This window comes from Muntiacus reevesi, chromosome 11 (assembly GCF_963930625.1).
Source record: "Muntiacus reevesi chromosome 11, mMunRee1.1, whole genome shotgun sequence".
NCBI lineage: Eukaryota > Metazoa > Chordata > Mammalia > Artiodactyla > Cervidae > Muntiacus > Muntiacus reevesi.
Window position 1 is genome coordinate 74858718 of NC_089259.1, and position 25870 is coordinate 74884587.

The window sequence follows — 25870 nt, forward strand, 5'->3', positions numbered from 1 at the left end:
TTTCCCAGGTGCCTCAGTGATAAAGAATTTGCCTGCCAATGCCGATGCAGGAGACACGGATTCCATCGTTAGATTGGAGAGATCCCCTGGAGAGGAAATGGCAACCCATTCCAGGATTTTTACCAGGAAATTCCATGGACAGAAGAGCCTGGTGAACTACAGCCCGTGGGGTTGCAAACAGTTGGACACAGCTGAGTAACTAAACAGCAAGGATCTAATACAGGGACTGAGATGAACGTTCCCTCTAGTCATCCCATAGCAAAGTATTCCAAATAAAAGGGAGAATTTTCCTACGTTATACATGACAGTCCTTACTTTACTAAACTAGCGACACAATTTATCACTGTCCCAGAATTTTTGTCTGTTTGTCCTCAATTTATATCAATAGAAGATAATTAATATCAGAGCTTGCCTCAAGTAGCCTCAACTATTGCAGGTCTTCTCCTTTTTTTCCAAAAATTTTCCTAGCACCTGTGTGATGACAAACCAATACAGACTATGATTCATATGTCTAAGGAAGCAGCTGGTCATCCTGTATGGAGCTACGGTTATCCACCATCATTACATTTGAGAATCCACTAGGGAGCTGTTTTAAATACCGATGCTAGAAGGCAGATCCTTGGAGATCCTGATTTAATTAGTCTGGTGTGATACTAGGTCATACTTTTTTTTTTAGGGCTCTCCAGAGTTTCAAAAATGCAGCCTGGGTTGAAAATACAAAGCAAGGGTTTCCTAGATAGAAGCTGATACGTTGCAGCAAAGTATATTAAATGACTGTCTGATGGCACTAAATTGAAAGTACAAATAAAATCCAAGAATAAACTCTACATGTGTGTTCACATCTTACTAAATCTCTGCTACAAACTCATGTAATATTTTATCCCAATATGATTTTGATAGAAACTGGGGAAAGTTAAAAAAAAAAAAAAGTCATGTGACCTGAGCCAGAGAGACAGTAATATCATTGATCTGGGGACAGCGGAGGGTAAAGTGGTCCTCCCAGAGATGCAGAATTAAGATATGGAAATTTAAAAGCAGTAATAACTGCTATGGCCATACTAGCCTTTCCGGACGAACCTCTCCAAAATAAGCAACTAATTACACAGAAGAGAAAAACGGTCACTTTTGTTACCAAATGTATTCTTCTAGAAATGACAATATTGCCTTTTTACATTTTTAAGTGTGGATTTAAAATTTAAGTGTCTTGTTACATGATGAGATAAGTTTGAATGCAAAATTGAGAATAGAAAATTGAATACAAAAATGACAGCCTAAAATATCTTTCTCATTTTCCTCTGTGATGCCCCCATTTATATTTTAGTGTTTTTACAATTTTGAGGAATGCACTGCTGTTTCTGGGGCTTCTCAGGTGGCGCTAGTGGTAAAGAACCCACCTCCAATGCAGGGGATATAAGAGACACAGGTTCAGTCCCTGGGTGGGGAACATCCCCTGGAGGAAGGCATGGCAACCCACTCCAGTATTCTTGCCTGAGAAATTCCGTGGACAGAGGAGCCTGGCAGGGTTGCAAAGAGTCAGATAAGACTGAAGCCCCTTAGCACACACTATTGTTTCTAAAACAGGCATCTTGCTTTTTACTCAGTCAGAGATGTTGTAGTACTGAATATTTATTTGGTCCCCAACATATAACTAGCTCAGACGGTAAAGCAGCAGCCTGCAATGCAGGAGAAACAGGTTCCATCCTTGGGTCGGGAAGATCCCCTGGAAAAGGAATTGGCAACTCAATCCAGTATTCTTGCTTGGAGAATTCCATGGACAGAGGAGCCTGGGGAGCTACAGTCCATGGGGTTGCACAGAGTTGGACACAGCGTATAACAGATAGCCGGATTCTCTGAAATGTGAACTTAAGGAATGGGCTGACAGAACATTTTCACGTAAAACACTCAAAATCTCTTCAACTTGAGTTTTATGAAACTAGGGATTCTACATATTTAATTTTAACTTCTGTTTTCAAGACATTTTAATAGTTTTCCAACTAAGAATATACATAATTTAAAGGGATCCGGCTTAAAAAACAAAACACACTCTTACATACAAGGTAAGTACTCGTACCACCTTGACTTTGCACCTACATTGATTAAAAATTAATGCTATCGTACAGATAGAATTTGATGCTTGCCTTTGAGACATTTCAATAAAATGTACTAAGGAAGAAATAATAAATTTGAATGCAGTCGCATCAACAGTCCCAAGGAAGGACAGACATTACTGGAATAGAGCAGGGATTATTGGATTGACAAGGATCCTAGGGAAGCTCTCCAGACCAGAAACAGCCTGGATACATTATGAGGAGCCTTCAAGGAACTAAGTCACTGAAGAGAAGAAGAATTTTTTTAGCTGCACAATCTAGCAGTCAATTCACTGTTATTGGGTAATTAGTCCTCCATGGTTTGATATAATTAACACAGAGTAATCTTTCGGAGGATAAGGAAAATACGTCTCACATTGCTTGACATAGTTGCACATTTGGAATTGTTGCTGTTTAGTTGCTAAGTTGGGTCCGACTCTTTAGCGACTCCGTGGACTGCAGCCCACCAAGCTCCAAGTCCATGGGGTTTCCCAGGCAAGAATACTGGAGTGGGTCGCCATTTCCTTCTCCAGGGGAGCTTCCTGACCCAGGGATCGAACCCGGGTCTCCTGCATTGGCAGGTGGATTCTTTGCTGCTGAGCCATCAGGGAAATTCCAAATAGTCTGTCTTTAAACCATGATACCAGGACAGAACTTTCTACTTTGCAGAGACTACTGGTATACATTTTGGGGTGGGTGCCCTCTTCATTTTCTCTCGTCTCAGGATAGAGAGGTTTTGGCTGCTGTAATTACTTTCCATTTATCCCTGGCTGAAAGTTGTGAAACCTTATATTCATTAACTTTTAATTCTCTCTAATGAGCAAGTTTAAGATAATGACAGGACTAAAGGGTCACACATATGGCAACCCAAACAAGGCTGACGTAAAACGGTTACACTAGGTGACTCAGTGAAGCAATATTAAGGCAAAAGTATCCACAAGTGACTCAGGTTCAGAGATACAAATGCATTGTAGCATTATAGTTAGAAAATAGGACTTGTCTTTTATTAGACAGATTTTGGAAAGAAGTCTGTGAGGGGTATTGCTTGTAGAATCGAGGAGCATTTTCCTACATAGAGGAGAAAAGGGGGTCTCACTGAAGACCTCAAATTATAGACTATTCTTGTGGTGGTGGTACGCTGGTTGCTAAGTCATGTCTGACTCTTGCAATACCATGGACTGTAGCCTGACAGACTTCTCTGTCCATGGCATTCTCCAGGCAAGAATACTGGAGTGGGTTGCCATTTTCTTCTCCAGAGGACCTTCCCGACCCAGGGATCAAACCCGGGTCTCCTGCATTGCAGGCGGATTCTTTACCGACTGAGCAGCAAGGGAAGCCCGCAGACTATCCTTAAATAATTATTAGTTTTTATAATGTCTATTCATTGTTCATTTCTAAATATTTTTAAAAAATAGACACCAAAAGAGACTATTAGGGGCTTCATGAAGCCATTGTCTTAGATTAAGGCAAGGTTTGACAAGTATTACACTTTGGTCATTTTTGTATGGTTTTTGGGCCAGTGTTTACTGGTTTACTTCCTTCCATTAGTGAAGAGGGGAGTGATATCCTTCAGTTTATATCACTGTATGTTCTGCATTTCCTTTTTTGCACACCAGAAGACAAGGGTTTAAAACTCAGCGTAATGCTTTCAAACACACTGGATCATAATACGTTTAATACAGGGAAATCCTTTCAACATTCTCTGGCCCAGTTTCTTCATTTCACAGATGAGTAATCAGATGTTCTCAGAGAGGACGCTATTTGCCCAAGGTCACTTGGCTGATAGGAAATCTAATTTGCAACTAATGACAAATGTACGCTCTTCCACACAAGCACTTGTGGACATTTTTTTTTTTTTTGCCAGTGATATAGGTAAACACAATTTCATAAAACCTGCAGATAACAGAAAGAGAGAGGAAGAACTAATATGTTGGAGAAGATCAAATAAAAGTTCAAAAGTATGCTGGCAAATTAGAGTGATGAGAAAAAAATGACAAAATAAGATTTAATAGAAAATCAATGTGAAGTTCTCCTTTAAATTGATCATAGCTGTGCAGACCCCACCCAGTTCCACAGCTATAGAAAGGAGAGCATCAATCTCAAAAAGAGTTCATGCCAAAAAGACTGGTGGTCAGACAGACTAGGTTAATTGAACCTCATTAATACAAACAAATGTCCACTTCAGTGAAGGCAGTAGTCCTACCACATTCGCTTGGAGGCAGAAGACTTGTGCAAAAGTTCTAACTCTGCCCCAAATGTGACTTTTATCTGAGAGTCATCTGTAGTGATTTTTTTTAAATGTATGCCATCCCCACTAGATTATAAGACGTACAGAAGTGGCACCACATTTATTTTATTCCCTCATATATCCCAGGATTTTCTACTGTGCTTGGCATATAGTAGGGATTCAATAAGTACTGTGGAGTCGATTGTTAAGGTATGCGACTTATCCTTTCTGAGCCTTGGTTTCCTCACTTGTAAAATAAAGAATCTATAGTTGTTGCTGTGCACGTAAAATAGGAGAACCTGTGGAAGTGCTTTAGAAGCTCCAAAGTGCTATAAATAAATCAGCGGTTACTACGACTATCGATCAGTTCAGTTCAGTTCAGTGCCTTAGTTGGTCTGACTCTCTGTGATCCCACAGACCAGGCTTCCCTGTCCATCACCAACTCCTGAAGCTTACTCAAACTCAAGTCCATTGAGTTGGTGATGCCATCCAATCATCTCATCCTCTGTGGTCCCCTTCTCCTCCTGCCTTCAATCTTTCCCCAACATCAGGGTCTTTTCCAGTGAGTCAGTTCTTTGCATCAGGTGGCCAAAGTATTGGAGTTTCAGCTTCAGCATCAGACTTTCCAACGAATATTCAGGATTGATTTCCTTTAGGACTGACTGCTTTGATACATGCTTTGATTGTTTGCTGAAGAAGAAAATAATTTAGCCTGGAAAAACCAAGTTTAGTGAAATGGTATTGTTGCCTCCAAATAAGTAAATAAATAAATATTAAAAGGGCTTCCCAGGTGGCTCGGTGGTAAAGAATCCGCTTGCTATTCAGGAGACACAGGTTCATCCCCTGGTCCAGGAAGACCCCACATGCTGCTATGCAACTAAGCCCATGTGCCACAACTACTGAGCCCGCACTCTGGAGCCCGTGAGCTGCACCTACGGAAGCTCGCGTGCCCTGGAACCAAGAGAAGGCACTGCAGTGAGAAGCCTGAACCCTGCACTAAAGAATAGCCCTTGCTTGCTACAACTAGAGCAAGGCTGTGAACTGCAACAAAAACCCAGCACAGCCATAGATAAACAAAAACAAACAAAATTAAAATGGTTATTTTTTTTTAAAGGGGTGGAGTGCCTTAAAGAATAGAGCAACCTGGTGGTAGGCTGGGATAGGAGACTTCAAGAGACCCATGTTGAAGCAAGCCTAATTCATCACCTAAGTGCAGTATTTTGCTTGACTTTTACACACATTTATTGTGGCCAAAGGGACTGAAGAAGGTTCTGTTGGTGAAGCCTTACCCACCCCGGCCTCCCTCCTATTTCTGGCCACTCTCTGACACTGCTATTGTTGGAAATGTTCAAACAGAGTCTAATACAGGTGATAGAGTGATTCACATACTGGGCAAGAGAGTGCACTTTTGAACTCCAAGGTCACATTCAGCTGTTCCTGGATATACTAAAAATTGGAGTATATTTTTAGCTGGAGAGACTAAAAAGTTTGAATTTGGTGATGCATGCATGAGCTTGAAAAGGACTGGAGAAAAGGGCTACAGAATCCTCTTTTTGCTTTCCTGGGACAGAGAAAGTAGAAATTAAGCAATAATTTATATTGGCTACACATCCCACCTTCCAAGAAAAAAATCACTATATAAAATTCTATATAGGAGATAAATATAATGTTATATCAATATATAAACGTGACTGTATATATAATATACATACATGCAAACCACACAAACATATAATATAGTTATATAGAACCATTATCTAATTCACATATTTCATTTTGGCACTTATGTGAACTTAGTGTTCAAGTGCATTAACCCCCAGAAAACTCTTTAACGATTTGATGAACCATGAATCCACTTAGAATCTGTCTTCTCCACTAGGAAAAAAAAAAAAAATGTGTGTTTTCAGAAAAACATTTGGCCCAAAGATGATATAAGGGAAAGCTTTTCCCATTTAAACAGCTGCTATTTTTATAAATGGAATCAAATCAACTTCTCCATAAGGAGAAAACACACTTGTGAGGAGCTGAGAAATTCTGGAAGGCTGGGGGGAGGGAAGGAGGAATGTTGAGTTGCCAAGGAGTTTCTCTTACATTTAAGCAACAAATCTTAGGGGGAAATAAGACAGAGGCACTGAGACTTATTTCCTTGCCTCTGTGTAGATTAGTATAGCAAGGACTAAAGTCTGAAGGGAGGACAAAGATACTAGGAAAAATGTACAATTTACGCCTAAAGGATTTCATGGAAGTTGTCAGGTAATGTAAAATGAAATTGGAGAGGCATAGAGGCTGTGTTCCTCTTGATGCTGGTATGTGCTTTCATTTGATATTAATAGTCTCTGAGCTGAGGGGGAAAAGCATCTTTACCTCTTGCAACGACTCCTTGCTACCAACTAAAGCACATGAGCTAGAATGCTCAGGTCACATACACAAGCCTCTCAACTAGAAACACTGTATTCTAAGGATAATTATACCATACATGGCATAGCAATGTTTTTCCAGGATGCTGGAAAGTTCATGAAAGCATTATATAATTCCCCGAAATGAAAAACCAGCCCTATCAACAGGGACTGCCTCCTAAACTTCTGTTTTCTTATTGGCAAGATGTATTTGGCACTTCCATCAATATAGATGAAAATCACACCCGGGAATCCAGAAGAGACGTCTCAGACCTCAACGCTTTTCATCACCATCAGTGGGAATATCAGAAGGCAGTTTTTTTCTGCATCATTTCTCTCTCTGAATGAAAGCTAGTTATTTAACTACATTTGTCGGTTAATCAGTCAGAACCTGAAGATATTACAATTTAGGATTGTGCTCGAGAAGCATAGTTGTTCTGTGAAACACCAAAATGAAAATTGCTTGGTGTTATTCTGGCCATCTTCACTCCAAGCCATAATTATTAGGATGCTTTCTCAAGGGCAGAATCTGGGGAGCCCACAGATCATCCTCAGAGTTTATTTTCTCCTGAAGCTTGCCATTCAGGGACTTCATTTTCAGTTCAGAGATATTACAGTAAATCCCCTCCCAATTTCTACAGATCAGTGTCTGATCTCAGCTGGCAAAAGGGCAGCTTTCAAGCGAACCTTTTCCACATGCGCAGAAGCCCACAGTTGCAGTTACAGACTCTGAAAGCTGAGCCGAGCCGAAGGGGAACCCAGTCCCTGAACAAACCCCGCGCTTCTTCAAAGCACATCCTTGTGTCAAGTTGTGGTCAAGGCAACACGTCCTAAAGCTGTGTGTCTGGGTCCCCTCCCAGTGGCTCCTGCGCTCTCCCAGCCTCACAACCTGCAATACTTCTCCCCCTGAAGTACCTGGAATTAGACGCCACAGAACAAGACTAGTGACTGAACAGCAGGCTCCATTTTCTTCCCCAATCAGCTCAATGCCCAGGTCATTGCAAATATCTCAGATCGTTCTCAGGAGTCCAAATGCTGCCAGAGGAAGTTTGAGAGAATGGACACGGCCCTTCCTATCTACAGACTGTCATACAGAGTCAGCCACGCTTGGAGGGAAAAAGTGATAAAAAGAAAGATGTTGGTTCAGAGAGCTCACTTTGTCAACAAAGATCCGTATGGTCAAAGCTACAATCCTTCGAGTAGTCATGCACAGATGTGAGAATTGGACAATAAAAAAGGCTGAGCACTGAAAAATCGATGCCTTTGAACTGTGGTGCTGGAGGAGATTCTTGAGAGTCCCTTGAACAGCAAGGAGAGCAAACCAGTCAATCCTCCAGGAAATGAACCCTGAATCTTCATTGGAAGGACTGATGTTAAAGCTGAAGCTCCAATCCTTTGGCCACCTGATGTGAAGAGCTGACTCACTGGAAAAGACCCTGATACTGAGCAAGACTGAGGGCAAGAGGAGAAGGGGGCAAGAGAGAATGAGATGGTTGGATGGTATCACCAACTCAACGAACATGAGTTTGAGCAAACTTCAGGAGATGGGGAAGGACAGGAAAGCTCGGGGTGCTGTAGTCCATTGAGTAGCAAAGCATGGGACATGAGTGAGTGACTGAACAACAACAAATGTGTTGGTCCATGAGTCACCAAACTTCCACAATTGCTTTAAATCAACAAGCTAGAGAGATGACCCCATGGTCTATAGCAGAACTAGGCAAACAGCTTTCTCTCTGAAAAGAGAGCACTGACCGCAAAGCCCATCCATCTCACACTTAGAAACCCGGCACTGCTCTTTTTTTTGTTCTTTATCTTATCTCTTCATCTAACTTGTAGCTTCCCAGAGCAGAGCATCACTGTTGACAGTCCCTCTTCCACTGAGATTTCTCTAGATGAGAGTCCTTGGAAACCTGCTTTGTTACAGATAGGATTTGTTCTGCCCTAGTGAATGAAAGAGGGATAGTCATTAAGAGGGGTCATTTGCTCAAATGCCAGTCTTGGTTAGACAGTTGTCGTAATATCATAATTGGCAAGATTCAGAAATTGATGTGAGACCTAGCGTAACCATGTTACACTCCAGGGCTGTCACCAAGCAGCCAGGCTGACATCTGAATTTAGCTGACACTGTTGGCTTGCTTTGAGGCTGCTTTTCTATTGTGTCTCTAACTGCAAAGGAGAATGACTCCCTGGGGGAAACCTTTGGGATATTGCAAATGCGTAAACATCTGGGATTCAAATCCCTTTCAATTACATTCATGATCTACTAGGTACAGGAGGAAGTTTTGAGTCTAAAATAACATTAATTTAGTCTCAAGGTTAGAGAGAGAGGTTTCAGACTTCCTCTTAACCCCAGATGCTCTCTAGAACCCCAGAGGGGAAAAATCTATATGCATTCTGTAATGAAACTGTGATTAGACATGTGAAGGGAACCGTATCCTTGAGCTGCTTGGTGAGAGTAGCTGATAAATCAAATGGCTACGATGCTTGCTTCCATAAATCAGGAAAGAAAAGTTCAGGCAGTCAAATGATTGACTTCAGAAGTGGCTGTAAGATGTTATTCTACCCAAGAGCAACTGTCTGCCCACCCTAACTGAACCATCAAATAGAGTTAAATTGGGTTGGTCCTTTACAATCTCGATTGTGTTTTTTCGACTTAAAAGTCTCCATTGCTATTAGCTCAGCCAACCTTTCCTCCACTTCTTACCAGTACTAACCACATCATGTGAATATTACAGCCTCGTTTCAGCATGGTTCTCCTTGTGTAAACAATTCACCAATCAGAAAGCCTAAGCCATTAACAACTGGCCTAAGCCAGCAGCCAAAGCTCTTTCATACCATTCCTACAGGTAGCCTCTTCCAACAGGCAGGCCGACCTCTTTGCTGATCACTGACCCTAACTGATGATACACTCATTGACTTGTCTTGGCATCTACTTATGCTCTGCTAGATCTTCTTTGTGGCTCACCTGGCAAAAAATCCACCTGCAATGCTGGAGACTTGGGTTCAATCCCTGGGCTGGGAAGATCCCCTGGAGAAGGGAAAGGCTCCCCACTCCAGTATTCTGGCCTGGAGAATCCCATGGACTGTATAGTCAATGGGGTCGCAAAGAGTTGGACACGACTGAGCAGCTTTCACTTTCAGTTTTACTATGCTCTGCTATGTTCACCTCTCCTTCTGCTCTGGTCCCCATTATCAAATGCTCACCATTCTCAAGGCACAGTTCAAGTTCTACTCCTTTTATGAGTCCTAGCTCATTTGGTTCACATAAATCTCCCCTTTTCTATAGAGTGTGTATAGACTGTGCTATAGGTTTTGAATATGGTTGTGTATATTTGCATTCATGTGTGAACATATGCATATTATGGATACATGGATAGACAGTGATTTCTTAAGGAAAGTGGCTTCTACTCTTTCTGTTTCTTCCAAAATATCGACCAATTTGTAAATTTCTCTGTTCTCGTAAAGTGTGCCTGGCAACCAAGGATTAGTTGTACTTGGTAATACTACAGCTAATGAACACAAAATAAATGACTGAAAAGGTCAGAGCAGATGTCAAAGCATCATCTTTTCCTCTTCCTCCAGTATCTTAATCCTGGCACCTTCTTTAGTTATCTCATCCCATTATCTTTAAATATTATTAAAGAATCTTTGAAAGGGCTAGAGACAGCAGTTGGGGCCTAAAGTCAGGTGGACAGCAATGTCATTTATACATATTAATAATAATAAAGTTCCTTCCTAACTTAGAAATCAGGTCATGGCTTTCCTACAGTCAAAGAAAGAATAGCAGACCCCAGTACTCAAAGACTTAGAGAGATTCAACTCTGTCATCTCTTTGCAGGGACTAATAACACTTTCAAAGAAATAACAATTCAGGGGGAAATGTGCCTCAACAATATTTTCAGATTAAAAAAACGGGCTTAAATTGATAATTCCATTTGAAATATGTCTCAAGCGTGTTTCATAAATGTAAAAAATGCTAAACATAAAAAAGCATATAAATTAAGGAATTCACAAGCTTCTGAAAAGGAGTTATAAATATTTCAGGTTTGAACTGTTGACCTGAATATTCCACACACACACAAAAAACACTTGTAGTCATTGCTGCTGTTCAGTCACTAAGTTGCGTCTGACTCTTCGTGACCCCTGGACTGTAACCCGCCGGGTGCCGCTGTCCATAGGATTTCCCAGGCAAGAATACCGGAGTGGGTGGCCGTTTCCTTCTCCAGGGGATCTTCCCCACCGAGGGATCAAACTCACGCCTCCTGCTTGGCGGGCAGATTCTTTAACTCTGAGCCACCAGGGAAGCCCTCATCATCATTATTGTTGCCTTAATGCGCTCACTTTATGTCAAATGGTAATTTGGCTTATTTAAGGTGCTCCAATGGTAATCTGATTTGACTATTATATGTACAAAAAGGGAAACTGACATCGTCTTTTCTGTCAAACGATTATGATCTGGAGGAGGAATAAGGTAAATTATATGAGCTACGTATTTCGCTGATAAAATAGTTTTCAGCGAAGAAAGTAGTATCTTTTTGTCTCCAATAAGTGCATGCCCTGAGCGACCTCCCACTCTGCTGTCCTGTGATAAAATATTAAGGACACAGACTTTGGAAGCCAACGGGCTTGAGTTCAAGTGTTGGCACAGCTTCTTATTAACAGAGTGGCACGGCTGAATGCCTTCCCTCCCCTGGAGCACTGGCTTTGGTATCTGGAATGGGCGAGTGGGGGTGGTTCAAAACTTCCTGTGCAAAGTTAACATGAAGCTGAAATAACTCACTACTGACAATTTGTCCCAGTCGTTTGATGAGAGAATTACCATCACTAAGACCGGAGCTTCAAAATCCTACAAACCGTGTGTCCTCATAAAGCCGCCCCGGGTCTCTCTGTCACCCTCCGTCTCTCGGAAGCAGTTGTCATAAAATTGCCAGAAAAATTGCTGCCGACTTTATGGCTTCCCAGCAGCCACTCGTGAGGCGGCATATGTTCTAATTTTTTTTCCCTAAGAAATCCTTGCAACATTCCTTTGAAAAAAGCATTCATTGCACACATGCCAATCTACACCTTAGAGTCTTTGCTACTTTTGTACTTAAACATGAAGTCAAAGTCTCCATCATTAACTTGTAACAACTGGTGGCTGTCTAAATAGGGAACCTGTGTATCATGAGAGATCCTGAGACTTCCTTTCCTTGGTGTGAAGTAGAATAGAGTGGTGCCCCGGAAATTTGTTTCTTCATTTCTTTTCTTTTCTTAATTCAAATCTTCCCGAACCCTGTAAAACTTTGCATTCCCCACCCCCGCCACCCCCAGCCCTGGCCCAGGACTTGGAAGGATCTTTCCTGCAATTCATCGTGAACAGAACTCAGTACGCCCTGATACACAGGCCATGGGCGGGGGGAGTATTAAGAGAAGCACAAGGTTTAACAAGCATTTTTCTAATTGAATTGAGGAACTTGAATTTTCCTCCAAAGCAGATGACTTGCTCTAAAATCACCAATGACATCTCATTCCTCGTAGGAAAAGAAAAAAAAAAAAAAGCAAATTCCTTATTCTACTTCAGAGGACCTACATGATCACATCTTTGCCTGCAGCCCTGACCTCTGACCCTGACCCTTGCCACACGAGGCACAACAGCCGTCCTCCCCCTGTTCCTCCCGCTGGCCACTCAGGGTCACCGCGTGGACTTAGCCTTGCTCGAGGCCCCCGCGTCTCTCCCCAGCAACCTCGCCAGGCGGATGCTCGCTCCCCCACGTGCTGTCGCTCTCTCCTCCTCCCTCTCATTTCATCAAAGCCGTGTGTCCCTCGAGTGCCCCACGGAAAATGGAGCTGCTCCCACATAAATCTTGCCATTCTCTTCTGTCGCTTTATTTTATTCTCAAAGAGTTTTTCACTGCCTGAAATTACATGCATTCTCAGTTTGCCTGTTTATTTCTCTTTCGTTCACTGGTCTGTGAACCCCAAGAAGACAAAACTTGGTCACGGTGTTTGATGTACCCTCAGCATATCGTAATCATGATAGAAACTTCAAGTTTAAATGAATGAATGTCATGCATGAACACTGAATGGGGGTCTTTAAAAAAACTTAAATTCTTATATTGCATTTGTTACAACACTTCTTTTGTTTTATGCTTTGTTTCCTGGGGGGCTGTGAGGCATGTGGGATCTTCACTTCCTGACCAGGGATCGAACCTACAACCCCAGCACTGGAAGGTGAAGTCTTAGCCACTAGACTGCCAGGGAAGCCCCAATAGTGGCTTTTTAAGGTTGCCTCACATCTCTAAGGAAATAGTGAAGAGTTGGGAGCTAATACTTGGTTGCCTGGCATAGCCTCTTTATCAGCACATTTACTTATCTATCTAATAACACTGTAGAGTATCTGTCACCTTCACTTAATAACTGAAGCCTCAGATTTTAGAATTTAAGGAATTTGCCCAAGGGCATGTACTCAGCAAGCAACTGCCAGACCTTGAAACCTGGTTTTTAGCTTCCAAATTTGTTAATTTCATCATGACACAGATGTGAAATAAATCTTACAGAACTTTTAAGAACTTAAAAGACTCTATCAATTCTTAGGTAAGTGTTTATTATTATAAGGGAACTCTGATTCAGAAGCCGGGATGAGAGAAATAATTAAATAAATGTTTATATAAGCAGAGAATCAAACCACCATGTGAATTAATAAAACCTAATTATTTCTCATTCTTCTCTGGCTACCCGTCTTTCCAATTTCCCTTGATTATGGGTGTCTCTTTAAAATTCAGTATGTGTTCTTTTCAATCCATAGTTTGTCCTTCAGAAAATTCATTCTTTTTTATGGCTTTGCAACTTAATTTTGCATTTCTAAGACCGACCTTGTGCTTGAATTCCAATTCTATCTCCTTATACCTAGTGCATGTTATCATATTGTAATCTAGGCATAGTGTCCTAAGCAAAGTCAATATTCCTCCAGGACCAACTGGCTCTTTGTCCTGAATTTTCTCTACCACTGACATCATAGTCCAGTCATGAAGGAGTCACCATATTTAACTACTTAACCAAAAAGGAGTTATATTTCATCAGTTCTTATTTAAACACGACTTGTGTTTATCTCCTTTTCATCATTTTCACTGGCAATACCATATTTCAAATCTATGTGAAACCACCTCAGTTGTTAGATAGCCTCTTGATTGATCTATTTTCCATGTTCTCCCTATTAGAATTCATCCTATACATCACTACACATTAGTATCACTTACAGTTTTCTTAAAAATTTACTGCCTACAGTTTAGAGTTTGCACAGTGTCACTGGGAAGGAGCCATCTATAATGTGGTCCCATTACTTCCTGTCATGTTAGCTCCTACTATTCCTTAATGTCCTCCTGTTCAGGGAACTCTACGAAATATATACCTGACTCAATTCTGTCCTCAGGACACTTCCCACAGCTTCCCATTTCTTGGAATGCAGCCCCTTCTCTCTTTTATTCAAATCCCTGGAGGCACAGCTAACAACCCACACTCAGAAGGCCTTTCTTGACTGAGTTGCCACATGTCTCAAGTCCAGGAGACACCATGGAAAGGCTTGTGCTCTGGGGAGCGTGTTTCCTTTTCACTCCTGGACACCCGTCTTTCTTCCTTTTTAAATCTTATGCAATGCTTAATGGATGCCCTTCTGAGGACGCTTTAATCATTCTAATGCTTGAATTGTTCCACATCCTGAATATAACCTTCCTGTTCCCCATCTATTTATTCATTCCTATCTCACCCTACCTTGGTCCTGCTTGTCAATTTCCCTCTTAGGTCAATTTCCCTTTTGGCTTTGGGAGTCAGCGTGTGTTTATTAAACACCCGCTGTTCATCTTGGATTGTTTGAGGCAATGAATGTGGAGTGGTGAACGGATCAGACCGAGGCATGCATCCCTCACACTGGGGCCCATTAGCACATGCAACCCACAGGTCCACGTGCTCTGGGGGGCAGCTACCGGACGCTGGTGGGGCTGAGCAGTGGGCTGCGGGGGTGGTGAAAGGTATAGGCTGGGCCCCAGGCATCTACGTCATAAACAGCCCTCACGATCACCTCTGGCTTTATTTGTAAAGAGGGAAGGGTGGATACCACTTCTGCCGAAACATGTCCACTTCCTCCCACTGTCTCAGCACGCCTCTCTCCTTGAACGAGATAAGTGGAATCACTACTCCTCCAGGTGAAACCACACCTCTCCCCTGTAGACACACGCAAAGTGCACACAGATATGTCATTGACATGTCTGGAGTTTTCATCGTTTTTGAATTACATATTAGATGTGGAAACTACTCAAAGGCAGAGAGCATAGCTTCTCTCTGCTTGGACGTCACATTCACAACAGGGGGTCAGCAATTTTAGTGGATGACAACAGCCTCCACTCATATACTCACAGTCTCAAAGGTCAGCTTCACTCACAAGCTAAAAGGAAGAGGAGGAAATCAATAAAAAAAAAAAACAAAAAAACAAAGCCAATGTAAAGCAAAATGATACTATTTTCGAGTGCTGGGCGACTTGACCTATAGGCTTATGTAAACTTAAATGCCATTTTAAGCAATGCTTGACAGTAGTTTAATAACCAGACTCTGCAATTAAACATATCTATCTTTAAATTAAAATGCATTATATATTGCTTGGTTCCCAGGTGGCTCAGAGGGTAAAGAATCTGCCTGCAATGCAGGAGACAGAGGAGAGGAGGGTTTGACCTGTGGGTTGGGAAGATCCCCTGGAGGAGAAAATGGCAATCCACTCCAGTATTCCTGCCTGATAAATCTCATGAACAGACTAGCTTGGTGGGCAATAGTCCAAAGGCTCTCAAAGAATTGGACACAACTGAGCACATATATTTCTCCTTTATTTCATGCCCTACTCCTTCATCAAGATTCTTGACTTGACAGTAGTTTGAGCTAGACAACTTTTTCCTCTGTTGACAAATTGTTTCTGAGTCTTTTCTAGGAGGTGGGAAGAACTGAGTGTTCAAGATTAAGTGAATTTATTATAGTTTTTTGGTTGTTTCCTTTGTGAGGGCTTTTTAAAAAGTTACCAACATGTTCCTGATGTCCTAATAACACAATGAGAGCATGACTGCCCACGCTTGAGAACACAACTAACCAAATAATTTTTTTTCTCAGGTTTCATGATTACTTATCATGGAACTGTATTGGACTTAAAACTGACCATTGATATGAAAGCCGCTCCACTGCTATCCGAGTCCCCGTCCATGAGACCGGCAGATACAAGCAGGCACTGAATGTCACCCTGACTCTACACCAGCTGTACCAGACTGGCTGCTAAGAACTCCCAGCAACCAGCTCATCACTGCCCGGATATCCCAGCCCAAGGCATTGGCTCCTGGCTCAGACCACGTATTTTATTCCCTTTCACAGAATTATGAGAGTACCAGTATTCATTAAGCATCATGAACTGTCTATTCCTGTTTGTTTTACCCATTTCTCTTTCCTGGTATCTCAGCTGGTAAAGAATTCGCCTGCAGTGCAAGGGACGCTTGTTCGATTCCTGGGTTGGGAAGATCCAGTAGATAAGGGAAAGGCCATCCTCTCCAGTATTCTTGGGCTTCCCTGGTGGCTCAGCTGGTAAAGAATCTGCCTGCAATGTGGGACACCTGGATTCCCTGGGTTGGGAAGATCCCCTGGAGAAGGGAACGGCTAACCCACTCCAGTGTTCTGGCCTGGAGAATTCCATGGACTGTATAATCCATGGGGTCACAAACAGTTGGACATGACTGAGGGTCTTTCACTTTCACTACAAGAACAGGGATTTTTATTACGTAGGCAAACACTTAACTATTTGCATATAGAGTTCTATCGATTGTCACTATGAAAAGAAAATGCTTTTGTATTCAATTGCTGTGGTTGCAATAACATAGACCAGAGGCTAGAGGCTTACACAATGGAATTGAGTTCCTCAAAATCTGGGGGCCTGAAGTCAGAAATCAAGGTGCTGGCAGGGCTGGTCCCTCTGAAGCCTCTGTCCTTGGCTTACGGATGGCTGCCGTCTCACCTGGTTTCCCTTCTGAGTCACTGTGTCCTTTGTTGTTGTTTAGTCGCTAAGTCGTGTCTGACTCTTTGTGACCCCATGGACTGTAGCCCGTCAGGCTCCTCTGTCCATGGGATTCTCCAGGCAAGAATACTGGAGTGGGCGGCCATGCCCTCCTCCAGGGGATGTTCCGGACTCAGGGACTGAACGTGCGTCTCCTGAATTGCAGAATTCACCACTGCGCTGTGTCCTCTTAGAAGAGCACCAGCCTTGTGACATTAGGACTCAATTAAATGGTCTCGTTTTAAATGAATTACTTCTTTGAAGGCCCGATTTCCAGATAAGCCACATTCTGAGCTAATAGGGGAGTCAAGACTCCAACATTTTAATTGTAATGGCACACAGTCCAGCCCATAACACTTTTCTTTTTCCAATTTGTCTGATTCTTGGGTTTCCTCCCATGGTTGCTGACTATTAAATCAAATCGCATTTATATAGACTGCTAGAAAGTCTATGGTGTGCCTTTTAAGAAACTTAAAAAGAAATCAACTGTCTCAATGATGGATACACATACAGGAAGGTCAACAGTAATAGCTTGAGTCATGTTGCTAGTTAATCCTGTCCCATCTGCAAATATGCAGTCTGTTTTGTCTTCCCAAACACATTATGTTTATGTACTATCTACAAGCCAGAATCCAAGGCTAAATCTGCCTTTTAATCTCCAAGTGCACATTCAAAACCCAAAATAAACAATGTGGAAAAACCATGGACTATAATTCAGAAAATATGATATCACCCATGATACTAATTAATGGTGTATTCTTTAATACATTGTTCAAGAGTATATTGTAAAGCTAAGCCAATAATACTTTTCCTTTCCATACTGTTCTAACAAAGACAGTGAGAATCTATATGAATGTCCTTTGAAAGCCATAAGGCACTGTGAAACTTACTGGGCTTCCCAAGATAGCTCAGCGGTAAAGAACCTGCCTGTCAATGCGGGAAACGTGAGACACGGGTTCAATCCCTGGGCTGGGAAGATCCGTTGGGTGAGGGCACGGCCACCCACTCCAGTATTCTTGCCTGGAGAATCCCCTGGACAGAGGAGCCTGGCGGGCCACAGTCTCAGAGACTCGGACACGGCTGAAGCAAATTAGCATGGCACAGCACAGCCTACTGGATCGCTGCTATTACCCATTTTTGTGATCATTACTGTACGAGTGAACGGAGGCTCCACTGTTTTCATACCTCAAGCTCTGTTAGTTGCGTCTCCTGTTTATTCCCACAATGCCCTCCACTTATCTTTATTACAGTATTCATTAGACGGTATTTTAATTGTACATCATCTCTTTTCCCACTGGAATATAAACCCCTGAAGCAAAGGATCTCATTTGCAAGCAGCTGTGCTTCTTCAAGGCATAACCTTGCACGGTTTTCAGTAGAAACTCGCCCGCCCTCTGCTTACTGACTGCATCTCCCAGGACACGTCAGCCTGATTTTCATTCTGGGGAGCTCGCAGCCTGTCTTCTTTGCTTCCTCCTCTCCAGACGGAGCACAGCCTCCGTCCGTCGGGGGTGGAAGGCCCATTTCCAGAGGTCTTAAACAGTCACCTAGCGTGTGTGGGATCGTCATTGGGTTTGGTGTTTGTTTTCACCCATTGCTCACTCCTGCCCACTGAGCACATTAACTCACAGAGAAACAGCTGAGTGTCTCCAATTACCTCGTTCTTTTTTCTCTCTCAAATCACCAGAGCGGTTCCACTGGCATGCAGAACATGAGCAGAGAAGGACACTCCTGTCGAGTGCCTCCACCATTAGGGAAAACCACCCAGCTAATTCGAGGTCTGCCTTCTGATTTCTTGTCTAGGTCACTGCCATCAGATTAGAGCAATTAACTGGTAATTAGGAGCCTGAATAAGAAAATTAATTTGGGGGACGTAATCATCGTCCTCCCTCCAGGAAACCGACACACATGCCTGAGCACCGAGGGACGTTCTGAAATATCTGCTCGTGTAACAAAAAGCAGCAGTCTTGAGGTGGAATACGTGGCTAAATTAGCTGATTACAAACCCAAAGCCTGCAGTTATCAGAGACCCAATCAATTCCTTTAATGTGACTGGGACATCGCAAGCATGCCTTCCTTTCTTACTTTGAATGTGATCAAATTCAAAAACAAATGCAAGGGGGAAGAGATGGAGACAATGGTTGGATTCTTCAGAGTGCATTTTCCACATAATTCTCTATCTGTGTTTGTCATATCAGCCAGAAGGAATTTGCTTTAAGTTCTAGCACTATTAAAACCTGTTTAGGGTTTTGGATATTTCTTCACTTGTTTTTCTTTTCTCCAGGATGCTCCCTGATTTAAGAGAAATCCTACTCCAAAATCCCTGTGGACAGGTGACTGCAGCCCCGAAATTAAAAGATGCTTGCTCCTTGGAAGGAAAGCTATGACAAACCTAGACAGTGTACTGAAAAGCAGAAACATCTCTTTGCTGACAAAGGTTCGTATAGTCAAAGCCATGGCTTTTTCAGTCATGTAGGGGTGTGAAAGTTGGATCACAAAGAAGACTGAACACTGAAGAACTGATGCTTCTGAACTGTGGTGCTGGAGAAGACTCTTGAGAGTCCCTTGGACTGCAAGGAGATGAAATCAATCAGTCAATCCTAAAGGAATACAGAATACTCATTGGAAGGACTGGTGCTGAAATTCCAATACTTTGGCCACCTGATGCAAAGAGCCAACTCATTGGAAAAGACCCTGGTGCTGGGAAAGACTGAGGACAGGAGGAGAAGGGGGTGACAGAGGATGAGGTGGTTGGATGGCACAATTGACACAATAGGCATGAGTTGGAGCAAACTCCAGGGGACAGCAAAGGACAGGGAAGCCTGGCATTCTGCAGCCCATAGGGTCGCAAAGAGTCGGACACAACTGAGCAACTGAACACCGACAACTCCTTCATTGTTCGTTGTGCCTTTTGGACTATGTTCACTATGACTTCGTATTCCCTCCTAGCAAAGGACCCATGATTTTCCTGCCATTCCCTCCACACACCCTCCTTTCAGGAGTTCATTGGCTACCACATTGAACTTGACCAACTTGAACATCACCATGACTTAGAAAAGTCTCTGGCTTCACACCGCCCCTCTTCTCTTCCACTGTGCTCTAGTTCAACATGTCCAGGACTTTTTCCATTCTAATACCTCAGTAGCTAGAATGAAGTATGTCTGGAAGGGAGCTCTCTTCCCTAAGAAAACACTTCTCCTAGTTTTTATGCTTCCCCTTATGCACATTGCCCTTCTGTGTCTCTAGGCTTGAATCCACTGGGAGTTCTTTCTTCCTACCTTGCTCCAGACCCTCAATGGGCAACAAGTGCTAATTTTTTTTTTCCAGTCTCCAACATTACTAGTTTTTCAAAGTTTCATGTATATTGTCATGTCCCATATCTGATCTCCACATCTTGTAAGACTTATCTTCTCTTCCCAGTCCAAATCATAATTGGGGAATCACCTAGAAAACCATACTCTTTACTGTGCATCAGATGAAATCGTCTCTTCCTCAAATCTTTCAGATTCCTCAACTATAACGAACTTAGTTCATATTCTAAACTTTTTTCCTCATTAGGCTCACTTAAAAATTTAAAGCACAAACTACCATTTTCTTGAGACTTGTGTGTTCTCTAGTCATAGAAGTTCCCCGTAAAATTCTAAGATTCACAGGAATGTAAAATATTATATAAAACTATGGAGAAAGACTAATTTTTGGAATGAACATATGAAAGTCCTTATAGATATCAATAGCTTCCTAGGATGGAAAAAGAGAGACTATATTAAATGAAGAAAATGTAAATTATACTTATACATATGAAAATAATGACAAAACTTTAAAGAGTTATCATCTTTGATCATCAGATAATTTTCAGAAGCTCTCTACCTCAATGCATCAATGACCTACATTACTATTTTAGTTTTATTACAAACAAAACACCTTTTGAGGCTGCTCTCCACTGCTTTTGGCCTTCAGCCAGATGTTAAATGTCATTCTGATTTTATGAACCTTACATTCTGTCTCCTGAGCTCCATCTACTCGTATACCTGTCTTAGTTTCCTCTCTAAATATAGGTCTAATTCTAACATTTTCCTTTTGTTTTCCTCAGTTGCTCAGTCATGTGTCATGTCCACTCTTTTCAACCCCATGGCCTGTAGCCTGTCAGGCTCCTCTGTTCATGGGATTTTGCAGGCAAAAATCCTGGAGTGGGTTGCCATTTTGTTTTCCTTTAATTTTCCCCAAATCTCATTTTTACAGAGCTTTGCTTACTTATTGATTTTACAACAATCTCCCTTCACTGTCTTCTCTCTCTTTTTCTAAATTTGCAATCCAGGCGTTTACTTCTTTTTCTAACCATAACCAATAGGTGTTACCACTATAATTGTGTGGGAACCAATCTGCTTCTAATTCCCAGAGAGTATCTTCAACTACAGTAGAGTGAGGGAAACTGGAATATGGGTAATGTTATTGGTCGGATTTGTTTTCTTTAAATACGTGCCTATATTCACTCCAAAATTAAGTGGAAGTTCACCTGTAAGGTGTGAAATACCTAAACTCCATAAGTTAGCTATATTTCCTGGACTTCAGTATGCCTCACTTTTGGGAAAGTGTTTAAAGGCTTCCTCCTGGGTCCCATCCACCATGGAGATGTTGGTTAAATAGTTTGGGGGCTTATGGTTGGGAATAAATATCTTAAATAAGGATCCAAAGTGATTTTGCAGTAACTTCACCTTGGATAGTGTTATGGTAAACTTAGATAAAGGATTAGAGGACAGCAATTAGTTGTACATCTTCAGAGTATCAGTACTTTGTTGCATATGTTTTCAGTATAACAACTAGAATGTGGGTTCGATACTGACATTTGTGCCAAAGGACTCTTTACATCTGAAAACATTTGCTATTTTGTCTTCTGCTCAGTCAATAAGCCAAATGAAGGGAAGGATTGACAGGGTTGATTGAAAACATTTGCTGGGACCGGCATGCAGGTAGCTCCTCTTGAGTGGCTATGAAGGCGCTCTATGCGTGCGAGAAACTCCTGGGCTCCCACTCCGGCCCTTTTGCTCTCTATCTGGATGGTCTTTGATGAACACATCTCTCAAATCTTGCTTCCCCTATGAGTATAATATGGGCATGTCATCCCTTCACTTTGAAGGGTTGTTGTTGCTGCTGCTGCTAAGTCGCTTCAGTCGTTTCTGACTCTGTGCTATCCCATAGACGGCAGCCCACCGGGCTCCCCCATCCCTGGGATTCTCCAGGCAAGAACACTGGAGTGGGTTGCCATTTCCTTCTCCAATGCATGAAAGTGAAAAGTGAAAGTGAAGTCGCTCAGTCGTGTCCGACTCTTCATGACCCCCTGGACTGCAGCCTACCAGGCTCCTCCATCCACGGGATTTTCTAGGCAAGAATACTGGAGTGGGTTGCCATTGCCTTCTCCTTGAAGGGTTGCTGTGAGCATTAAATGAGAAGATGATACAAAGTTCTATGAGCAGGAAATACACATTTGACATTCATATTGTGGAATGAGAAGTATTGTGAGATTTAATATAGTATATGAGACCCTTTGGCCTTAGGGAGCTGACAATTTTACTCTCCTGCTTTCCTACAATCCCTACCCCTACCACCTGTAAACTGTAATTTTTGTAAGTTCAGGAATCTCATATTACTCCTTGGGAACTGTACAACATTTAGTGGTCTATAGAGAACAGCTTCAAGTGAGTGATATTTAGAAGCCCATCTACTCTTCAGTAATTATCTTCTTCTTGGTAATATTATCATATCTTCAACTCCTTTCTCCTACAAGAAAGAGGATTTTTATTGGTGTGTCTATCAAGACCTTCTGCAGTAGCTCAAAGACAGTAGAATAGCAGATTTCTAGAAGCCAGTCTCTACTCAAGAGTTACCTGACTAGCATCTTCAGTTCAGTAGTGTCTGACTCTTTGTGACCACATGGACTGCAGCACACCAGGCTGCATCACCAACTCCCAGAGCTTGCTCAAACTCACATCCATCGAGTCGGTGTTGCCGTCCAACCATCTCATCCTCTGTCACCCCTTTCTTCTCCTGCCTTCAATCTTCCCCAGCATTAGGGTCTTTTCCAATGAGTCAGTTCTTTGCATCAGGTGGTCAAAGTATTGGAGCTTCAGCTTTAGTATCAGTCCTTCCAATGAATACTACCCTCTTATCTGATTTATTAGTATTAAAATGAACACTTTCATGGTCAATTTCAAGTAAAGTTTATAAATGTTGACTGAAACCCACAGTATAAAAAAGTCCTACAGATTTAGGATTTATGAACATTAGGGAAACATTGGTTGACTTTATTTTTCTGGACTCCAAAATCACTGCAGATGGTGATAGCAGCCATGAAATTAAAAGATGCTTGCTCCTTGGAGGGAATGTTAAGACCAACCTAGACAGCACATTAAAAAGCAGAGACATTACTTTGCCAACAAAGGTCTGTCTAGTCAAGGCTACGGTTTTTCCAGTAGTCATGTATGGATGTGAGAGTTGAACTGTGAAGAAAACTGAGCGCCGAAGAATTGATGCTTTTGAACTGTGGTGTTGGAGAAGACTCTTGAGAATCGCTTGGACTGCAAGGAGATCCAACCAGTCCATCCTAAAGGAGATCAGTCCTGGGTGTTCATTGGAAGGACTGATGCTGAAGCTGAAACTCCAATATTTTGGCCACCTGATGTGGACAGCTGACTCATTTGAAAAGACCCTGATGCTGGGAAAGATTGAAGGCATGAGGAGAAGGGGGTGACAGAGGATGAGATGGTTGGATGGCATCACTGACTCAATGGGCATGGGTTTGGGTGGACTCTGGGAGTTGGTGATGGACAGGGAGGCCTGGCGTGCTGCGGTTCATGGGGTCGCAAAGAGTTGGACACGACTGAACTTAACTGAACATTAAGGGCATGAGACCACTGAGTCCAGTTCATCCATTTGGAAAGTAAAGTTCTCTCTAGTCAAATGAGAAGCTAGATATGTTATATATATTGGAATTTAAAATCAAAATGAACACAGCATTACCTTTCCCTAGAGAATGAGTATAATGAATTATAGCATCTGATAAAGGTAAATAGAAGATGTTGTTGAAGCCTCATTTAGCCTTTTTTTTGTGACAAATGAGAAAACAAATTGTAAATCAAAATGGGTACAGTAAAAAGATCTGTAATTCTCACAGGGAATATTAAACCAGAAGTCATCTTACTGATAATACAAAGTCTGAGAAGAATTCAGGTAGAATAAGTAAAAAGAAAAAAAACATAGAATTAGGGGAGGTGATAAAAAGATGACCACTTACAATGAACTGTAAGCTATTTTCTTATGTCTGATGAAACCCTTGGATCAGAGGTAAAGAGCCCTGATTCAAACCCAGACACCCATTGGATCACTGAAATAATAGGAAATAAAGCAAAGCAGTTTCTGGTACCAAACGAGAGCTTTTCATTTTAGTGTCACTTAGGTTGACAATTGATATACAGGACACATGTCACAACTCATCACTGTCTATCCTACATATAGGCACCTTGGAAGTTTCCAGCAAAGAATGAAAACTCTGAATAACACAGTGAAGTCTTATTTCATGAGGAGAACTAAGATCAAGGTCATTTTTGTGAAGGAAAAAAAATTAAAGAAAATATTATTGCTTTCTGCCCCAGACTGCCGTTGTAGTCTTGCTGTTAGTCATAAATCCAATATCATGAAACAAAGTCTGTGCGCACATATTTTCTTTTTTCCCCTTTCATTTTTCTCTTTCCTTAACCAATTGAACCCACATTTAAAAATCAGAAGGACTTACATAAAATTGACATTTCTAGCCTTCTCTTGAAAAAGGGTTTCCCTAGTGGTTCAGACGGTAAAAAAAAAAAACTGCCTGCAATGCAGGAGGCCCAGAGTTTGATCCCTGGGTTGCGAAGATCCCCTGGAGGAGGAAATGGCAACTCACTCTAGTATTCTTGGCTGGGGAGCTCTAAGGACAGAGGAGCCTGGTGGGCTACAGTTTAGGAGTTACAAAGAGTTAGACATGACTGAGCGTGCACACACACTCACTGCTTTGAAAACAAATTATACTCCATTTCTTCATTTTTAAAATTTATGACCTGACCAAAGAAAATGAAAGTTATCAACCTTAGGGATAAACTAAAGAAATTGTTATGAATTGCTCTGTCTGTGTGTTCAAACTCAATAAAAACATGGATGTTCAGTCAGTACTGTCTTTAAAAAAGCAATATTATCCCTTCATTGTCTTAAAGTTATCTCAAAAAAGCAGTTTTTTAAATCCAGAGACAGAAAACTATAAGGAGAGCAAGGATTAAGAAAATGCACATGGTTATCAGCAGAAGGTAGAACTTCCCTGGTGGCTCAGTGGTAAAGAGTCCATCTGCCAAAGAAGGAGACGTGGGTTTGACCCTTGGGTCGGGAAGATCCCCTGGAGAAGGAAATGGCAACCCACAAGTATTCTTGCCTGGAGAACCCCATGGACAGAGGAGCCTGGCGGGCTATAGTACAAGGGGTTGCACAAGAGTTAGGCATGACTTAGTGACTAAACAACAAAAAATCAGTAGACAGTAAGATTTTTTTTAATTATGAAAGTATTTGATAAAGGCATTTTCTGTCCTTAGATACACTCTGGTCCAAAAATTTTTCCCTGTTATCTCCTCTCAGTGCTTTAGAAGGATTGTATTTTATCTATCTATCTATCTATTCATTTTCAGATTTGATTAAGGACATCTATATTTTCATGCAAAACAACAAAACAAAACTTAACTCAAATGTCTATTTTTTTCTAGTGGAAGAAAATAAACAAATCTGATCTCCATATATCTTACACATTTCCCCTAGAGTACTAATACAGATAAAATATATTAAGAGCATGTAGTGGGCCATTTAATTCCACACAAACACTTCGCTGTGATGCAAATCCAACAAATAAGGAGGAAAGGATTCGTTTTTAAATTAAGGATGAGTGTTCTAGAAAAGCTTGGAATAACTTTCTGGTTTTTATCTCAGCCTCTGATCTGAAAAATATCCTATGATAAAATAATTTGACCTTAGAATAATTATTATGTTGATTCATAGACAGCTGATTTTATTGAAATTGTAACTCATATGTCAAATT

General features: G+C 41.7%; 1 protein-coding gene across 3 annotated transcripts in view; it reads right to left on the minus strand.

Moving 5' to 3' along the window:
- The window catches only part of FGF14 (fibroblast growth factor 14), a 600669-nt gene that overhangs the window by 30759 nt on the left and 544040 nt on the right, over positions 1–25870 (minus strand). The window lies entirely within an intron of this gene.